Genomic DNA, 7,244 nt, shown 5'->3' with positions numbered 1-7,244 from the left:
GCACATTTGGGATATTAGTGCAAAGATACAATTTCAATTTCTCATAGAGAAAACTGAGGGCATTGGGAAAAGTTTTCAACTAGCAATAATCACGCCTCGGATTAACCTCATTGGCTATGATACTGCCACTTCTTATTTAGTGAAAGGAAAGCTGCAGTGACAGCCTGGTTACTGAGATGCAAAACACTTTCCTCCTGGGAGAAACAAGAAGTTAGAATTAGAAATTTACATAGTTTGTTCCAGTGTTGGCACAGGTTTAATTTTGCTTCTGTGTAGGTTTGTTTCAGGCTGTGACTGTTTTGGTTTATTGGGTTGTTTTGTTTTTTTTTAATTGGAATGGAGCTTTTAATTGACATTTGCTGGATTCGAATCGCTGACCTGCAACACCAGTTTTGACATAGTTCTGCATATTTTATACAGATTTGGCCAGTATTCAAGGATGTGATTCCTTTATGGGAGGTTTTAGTGGTCAGGCTTATTTATTTTATGTTATTTTCTCATCCTGCTGTAGCACACCTTTTTGATAAAATGTTGAAATTATTAATTTATGGCATTTGTTAGTTTTTATTTTTAAAAACAACGTTTTTCTTAATGTTTGGGTTTTAAATTAAGCATTGTTTTTTGTTTCAATTTTTCATTTAGGTTTTTGTTGTTGATGGGATCTTTAAGAACTTTGGATTTAAATAATATTTTTATCTCAAGGTTCCAAAGACTCAGACAAGGTTTTCATCTCGAGGCCAAAAGACCAAAAACATCAAGACACTTGATCATATCCTTGGATAGACCAAGAGACTACTCACACTTGATCTGAGCTCATAGTATTAAAATTTGGACAGATGTAGATTATTAAAGTAAACCGTTTACTATTTTATTTTAATAAAGGTTGTATTGCTTCCATAAAGGATGGAGCCTGCCCCCCAATTTTTTTTGTCTAGCCCATCTCAGTCCCCCAGCAAACGAGAAGAGTCTGATGCCACCCCTGCTGGTCACTGGGTGTCACTGCTGCTCCATGGGAAGCATGCTCTGTGAATTACTCAGATTGATGGGAAACACACTCTGTGCCTTACCTTGACCGGTCCCTGGGTGTCACTGCTCCTAGAAGGCAGACACACGCTGTGCATTAGGCCACCTGGCCACTGTGTGTCACTGCTATATCAAGGGAAACACCTTCTGTGCATTACCCTCAATGACCACGAGGTGTCACTGCTGCACCAACGGAGACACCTTCTGTGCATTACCCTGATTGGCCACTGGGTGTCACTGCTGCGCCAAGGGAGACATAAGAGCAGCCAGACTGGGTCAGACGCAAAGTCCATCTAGCCCAGTATCCTCCTGTCTTCTGCCAGGGGCCCCAGAGGGAATGAACAGAGCAGGGAATCATCCAGTGATCCACCCCCTGCCGCCCATTCCCAGCTTCTGGCAAACAGAGGCTACAGGCACCATCCCTGCCCACCCTGGCTAATAGCCACTGATGGGCCTGTCCTCTGTTAATTTATCTAGTTCTTTTTTGAACCCTGTTATAGTCTTGGCCTTCACAACATCCTCTGGCAAGGAGTTCAACAGGTTGACTATGCAACTGCCCTGAGTCTCCCCCCACCACCCCGGGTTGTATCTGGAAAAGAGGATGAGGCTGAGGAGAGCCATGATGTGTTTGTCACTGGCTGGTGCCTCAGTTTCCTCTAGGCAGCAGTGCTGCAGGCTCCTTTGGTCGGTTCCCATGCAGCTGTGTCGGGGGAAGGGGGAGTAGAGGCTCATGGTCCCCAGCCCCACGCCCCTCCCCCAGCAGCTGGGGAATCCAGGCCAAATGTAACCCTGGTAGCTGGGCCGGGATTAGCCTGGGCCAGGATAGGGCTGGGGAGGAATTATGGGGAGACAGATACACCCGCTGTGAGGAGATCCTCCCATTCCCTGCCAACCCCCTCACTCCTTGCAGCACGGCGCCCTCTAGCACGTCTTTCTCTGTTGTGGGGGTGTCTGCTGCCTGCTTCTCCCTTAGCATCATCTCTCCCCACCCTGGGGCACTGGTGTCACCCGTCCTGTGCAAACAGGCAGGCCCCGGTGTGCCCCATGGCACTGCCCTGCAATTGGGGGGGGCAGCTGTTGGATGGAGCCATATCAAAATATGGGGGTGGGCAAGGCTGGGGACCAGGACTCCTGGGTTCTCCCCCCAACTCTGGGAGTAGAGCGGAGGTTAGGGGGTAGAGTGGAGGAGGGGCAGGGCTGGGATCCAGGGCTCCTGCTTTTTCTCCACCTCCTGCATCTGCCTTGGTCCTTTCAGTGTGTTTCCTGTTCCAAATTCATTTGCTGACTTGTGCAACCCACCCCAGAGGTGGCTGCATCTCAGTGTTGGGTGAGGCATCTTTGGCTGCATCACCTCCTAACCGCGTCTCTCTCGCCCTGCAGGTGACCCTGCAGCACTCAGCAAACATCCGCAAGATCGTGGGGCGCTTTGAGCATTGGGCAGGCAGGGGCCAGGAGCCCAGTCCCTCTCCCCCGACCAGAGAATGGGACCCAGCACCCACCCTACTTTTTACAGGGATTAAAGAGGAGCAAAGGGGGGCAAATCAGAGGAGGGGGGTGGCCAGGGTCTGAGCAGGGGGTGGAAATTGACTGGTCGGGGGGGTCAAGCAGCTGGAGGCAGAGTTAGGAGAGGGGCTGAAGGGCAAAGTCAGGGAGGGGGGAAGGAGCCGGAGTTAAGCCCAGGGGGAGGCGCTGCCAGAGGGTTAAACTCCGGCACAGGCAGGAGCAGAGGGGTAACAGTTACCCCGGGGGGCTGAGACTCCAGTGTTTGCAAAAACAGGGTGGGGGGAGCAGAGGGGCTTTTCTATTTCCCCTCCCACAGGCAGCACCTCTCAGCATGGGCTTCCCAGGGCTGGGCTCTTAAAGGCACAGGCATCCCACTGCCTAGACACTGCAGCTCCTCTCTGATGTGACCTACTGAGGTGCTGCAGTAGGAGACTCAATTCAGTGAAACTGGGCATTCCCTATACGCCCCCCAGCCAGGGGGCTGTGCACCCCCTTCCCCGAATTTCCCCAACACCCCCCCCCCCAGTGGTCAGGTAGTTACATGCAGCGCTGCCAATGTTGTCATTGGTTGCAAATCTAAATGGAAATTGCAACGTTAACAAACACTTTAAAAGCAGCTCCAACGTATGACAAATACTTGTACCTGAGAAAGTAAAATAGGTTTGAAAAGTCTGGACAAAGCCGGGTTTCTCCCCAGCTGTTGTGTTTGCTGACAATGTCGGTGCATTGGCTTCGCAATGTTGGCCAACCTCAGAATTTCAAATGATGATTTGGAAGCAAGGTGTGGATGAGCTCTGCCCTGACAGCTAGTGACGAGCCAGGGTTGGGGAGGCTTTGGGACCAGACTGTATTTACATGAACTCACCTACTCTGCCCAGGTATCCAGCAGACAGAGCTGGGCCGCCTGCTCTAGGTGCCCAGAGGAGGAGGGACGGTGTGTGGGGCTCCCGCCTGGGAATCTTCTTCCCTCCTGCCAAGCCCTGACCCTCCTTTCTTCAAGCACCATGTGGGCCCCAGGAAAAGTGTGGCAGGAAGCACCAGGGCCAAACTTGTGGGCATCAGGTGAAGCAGCAAGGATCCCAACTGTCAGGGTAACAAGTTCTAGAGCCCCAACCCACTGTGGCCACCCCAGCCAGAGACCTGGCTCTAGGAGATGTGAGTCACCCAGCAGGAGGGGAAAGACTGGCTCTTGCACAACTGGAGACAGGGAAGTTGAACACTGGGAGCTCCAGGGCTTTACCACAAGGTCCCACTGAGATTTGAACTCAGATTGCAGGATTCAGAGTCGTGAGGGCTGCCCATTACACCATGGGACCAGCTCGTGCTGCCCTCTCTGCACATCGGTGACCCTCACGGGGCTGGCTTGTGTAAGGGGGCTCTTGGCCCATTACTAAAACTTAGCGTGGGGGGGGGCGGGGTTTGGTTGGCTAGTTCCCAGTCCCGGGGGAAGGGCCAATGGGGAATCAGGACCCTGAGACTGACAGTCCCCTGGGCAATGGGGAGAGACCAAAGCTCCAAGTTAGCTGCACTGACAGGCCAGGCAGTGTAATGGGGGAGTCACCAGGCCAGGGGGTCCCATCCTCCGTGGGAGCTGGAGCTGCCTGGGCCAGAGTGGGGCAGAGCTAAGGAGAGAGCAGGAGCCCAAGAAGAGCCAGGAAGCAGAGCTGCGCAGGTGTAGTGCCAGAAACTGCTCCCTGTAGGACTTTGCTACCTGCAGCAGCTACTGAGACCTGAGGTTGTTCTTATTTGCTGACTTGTCCTAATTGGCTAAAACTTGACAGTGGTTTCTCTAGCAAAGGCCAGTCCCTGGCCCCTTGGTCCAGACATCCTCATTCACCTCAGGCTTCAAGTTGAGAATCATTTCCCCTTCCCGCTCTGTGGGAGGGGAGACTTTTAAACCCGCTCTCTGTGCGACTGCACATGGCTAAGCAAAGAGAACAAACCCCCAATCCCCCCTGTGCTTTGGGGGCCAGGTTTGCGGTGGGAATTCTGTAGTTCAGATGACTTCACACCTGGGCATTGTGATTCTTTACCAGTTTCTCTGGCATTGGGGCAATTTTGTCCTCACAGCTGTGATGGCCGAGTGGTTAAGGTGTTGGAGTCGAAATCCAATAGGGTTCCCCTGCGCAGGTTCAAATCCTGCTCACAGCGAGGCCTGTGTTTTAGCCAGTCTCTCACCCGGGCAATACCTCTGTACAACCCCCTGAGACACTCTCAATTCTCTTCCCACCCCAAGTAAATCCTGTTCTGCTCCTTTCACAGAGATCCCTGGGACACCCCCTCACACTGTGTCCCTGAGGGGTCAGGCAAACTCTCAGTACCTGAAACCTCTGCCACTCACCTGGTGCCCCATAGATTAGCCATGTTGACGTGCTCTCCTTCACGTAAATCCGGTCAGTGCGACTCCTGGTCTGTCCCTGCAGAAAGGTGTATCCCCTCTGCAGCTGCTGTGAGCTCGGGTCAGAGGACTAGGAGGCTACCGCCCACCCTCCACTGGTTCTGCTATGGAGAAACAAGTCCTCTAAGCCAACCTCGCTACAGACCTGCACCAGGTAGTGCTCATTGTAAAAACGTTTCCTCTCACAGTTGAGAAAACGGGACCAGCAGTTCTCAGGCCGGCTGAGACAATTAAAATCCGCCCCAACACCAAACACTGTGTGGTCCAGAGGAAGGGAGCCAGTTCCTACCATGGATCTTTCCTTTCACACCTTAACATCAAGTGCCTCCTCTTGGGCCTCTGAATCCCTGCCATATTCCAGGTGCCAGATGCCCCTTCCCCAGCACTGTCGTCACTCAGCTTTGCAGAGGAGCTTTCCTCCCAAGTCCCTGCCCCCTCTGGCACCATCTCCGAGGGCCGTCCTGCCTCACTCCGTTCCTGCCATTTTGGGTGGACAAATAAGTCATGTGGGAAAGACAGCTCCCATCTCCCATCCTTATAGGTCAGGTGGGCCAACTAGGGGGAGAAGCCCATGCTCTCTGTTGTCCTGCTGGGGAGCTCAAAATCAGGTACCTGCCCCAGATAAAGGTGCTGCTGCCCTCCCAGAAAACAAGCCCCCCCTGCACAAAGAGGGATGAAAGGGCCTGCCAAAGCCTGGGATTAAAACAGGGGCCTTTGGATCTTCAGTCTAACGCTCTCCCAACTGAGCTACATTGGCAGCTGTGTGGCAGTGTTTTGGCCTGTTGCTTCTCTGTTCGGGATGTTTTTGCAGCAGTTGCACACAAAAAGGACGTCATTGTGAGTGGCCCATGAAGACAAGACTCGCTTTTGCCTGCCTTGCTCAGCTTGACTTGCTGCCTCACCCTGTTCCTGCCCTAGTGCCCGGGTTGACCTGGTGGTGGAAGGGGACTGGGGGCCAGTGGCGCGGGGAGGAAGTTGAGCTGGACCCTGAGCTAGACTAGACCCTGGCAGTGAGAGTCTAGCCACCACCTGCCGCCCCACTCTGTTGTCCTGGCTTCCCCCACTGGGTGTCATTTCGGGAGGGAAGTGGGGCTTCTGCCTCCCCGCCCCGATTTTCACACCGCAGAGGAGTGCGAACAGGAAAACGAACGGCTGCTCCACACCCCCACCGGAGGAACCCAACGCCCTTAGCTGCTCCCCTTGCTCCCCCCCCAGCTGTGCTACTGAGTGGAAGCGTCCTGTGCCCATAACACAGAGATCGATCAATCAAAACCCTCTTCTGCCAGCACCAGGCCTCCTTCTTCTTACACTGGGCCTGCAAGTGAGGGGGCGGCTGGCACAGCACCAAGAGTCTAACCTGTGAGGCAGGAGGCGGCTGATGCCCGCAGCCTGCTGGGGAGCTCCCAGAAGTTATTAAGGGACAGAGACTCCTCAATGCCCTTAGTAACAAGGGTTTGGGGGTCACCAAGGCCAGTAAGGGGGTCACTATTTCGGCCTTATAACCCTGGGTGTCAGGTCGCTGTGCAGCTTTGATCTAGAGCTCGGATCCCAACAACCAACCAGCAGCCCACAGCCTCCCCCTGGGTCTGCCCCATCTGGTTACTTCTTACAGGCCGACCTTACCCCCCTTCCAGCCCCGGATTCACCCGCTAATCATCCTACTGCTGCTCAGAGCCACAGACGTGGAGGTGCTGAAGGAGGGAGGGGTGACTCTACGGTGGGGTTCTTCTCTAAAGATGGCTGGCAGAAAGGTGGTGCTCAGCTCTGTCAGCGACCTGCCCAGTTGCCTCACTGCCAGGGGATGCAGACGTTTCTGTAAGGCGATTAATTGGTGTATTTGACTTCTGATTGAATGTGAGGAATGTGCAATCCTGAGAGGGAATTTCCATCCCTCTTTCCACTGGTTTTCAGGGCCCCAGTGGCCTAATGGATAAGGCGTTGGCTTCCTAAGCCAGAGATTGTGGATTCAAGTCCCATCTGGGGTGAAAACTCCTTTCTTCTTGTACATTGCAAAGAAGCCTTGGTGCTATTTTCACCAAGGAAGCTGGGAGACGTTTGAACCCAAAGTACTGGATCTTGGGAGCAATCCCCCAGAAACGGTATCTTCCACTTGACAAATGCTGTCTAGACCCATCAGTAGCAAACAGTTAATACTAGTGTTTGTCTGAGAATAGAAGGAAGGGGAGTGTTTACTCCGACACCTCAGCGAGTGAAACAGACAGAAAGAGCAAGGCTGTCCTGAAAGAGAATGGATCTGTCTGGAGACAAAGCAAAACCTGAGAATGAGCAACAGTGTGAAAAGAAGAACTTCAAATGTGTG

General features: G+C 53.1%; 3 non-coding genes across 3 annotated transcripts; 2 read left to right on the top strand and 1 right to left on the bottom strand.

Moving 5' to 3' along the window:
- On the bottom strand, nt 1-140 carry LOC120375940. Its single transcript, XR_005586874.1, has one exon. It is a non-coding gene; the product is annotated as a U4 spliceosomal RNA (small nuclear RNA).
- A 4,455-nt stretch (nt 141-4,595) lies between these two features.
- On the top strand, nt 4,596-4,677 carry TRNAS-CGA. The gene has a single exon. It is a non-coding gene; the product is annotated as a tRNA-Ser (tRNA).
- A 2,159-nt stretch (nt 4,678-6,836) lies between these two features.
- TRNAR-CCU lies at nt 6,837-6,909 on the top strand. The gene has a single exon. It is a non-coding gene; the product is annotated as a tRNA-Arg (tRNA).
- The last annotated feature ends 335 nt before the right edge of the window (nt 6,910-7,244 follow it).

The sequence above is a fragment of the Mauremys reevesii genome, linkage group 12 (assembly GCF_016161935.1).
Source record: "Mauremys reevesii isolate NIE-2019 linkage group 12, ASM1616193v1, whole genome shotgun sequence".
NCBI classification, from domain to species: domain Eukaryota; kingdom Metazoa; phylum Chordata; order Testudines; family Geoemydidae; genus Mauremys; species Mauremys reevesii.
Note: the sequence above shows the minus strand (reverse complement) of the source record. Positions and strands in the feature narration are given on the sequence as shown.